The sequence below is a fragment of the Gavialis gangeticus genome, unplaced genomic scaffold (genome assembly GCF_001723915.1).
Source record: "Gavialis gangeticus isolate Ggan-Ray unplaced genomic scaffold, GavGan_comp1, whole genome shotgun sequence".
Taxonomy (NCBI): Eukaryota; Metazoa; Chordata; order Crocodylia; family Gavialidae; genus Gavialis; species Gavialis gangeticus.
Genome location: NW_017729004.1, coordinates 65,548,337 through 65,548,943, shown reverse-complemented (window position 1 = coordinate 65,548,943; position 607 = coordinate 65,548,337).

Here is a 607-nt window from a genome sequence, read left to right as displayed (position 1 = left end):
CAGCTGCGCTCCCGCCACCGCGCTGCTGCCGCCACTGCCCCCTCCCCCCCCCAGCTGCCGGGGGCACGCGCCGCCCATGACGCCTGGCGAGGTGGGGGGGAGGGCGGCAAGCAGCGACCACCTGCAGGCGCCGCCGGCTGTGTCAACGGCACCTTTTCGCAGGGGGGCGCCCCGCCATTCTCAGGGGCCCCGCGTGCACCCCCGACACGTTGCCAACGACCGACATGCTGCTCTCCAGTTCAAAGGCACATTCATTACCGCATTGCTGTTTTATTTTGGGATGAAACACCAGGGGGAATACATCTAGCTCCAGTGGAAATGCAGGGGGTACAAACCACTGAAGAGAGCGCGCTGGACTCCCTCCGCTTTCCAGCTCGGTGCCTCAGCTTTTCAGCGAAACAGCGAGCTGCCAGGCGCGGGCGGGGCACCATTTGCTGCCCGCGTGGAAGGGCGGGACGGGACGGGACGGGCCCCCCAGGCCGTGCCGCGCTCGGGTGCCTGCACCGCTTGCCCGGCTGAGCTCTGCAGTGAGGCTGCCGCCCCGCGCCCCTGCCCTGCGGCTCCGCTGGACCCGCGCCAGCCTCAGGAGCGGGACGGAGGCGGCAGC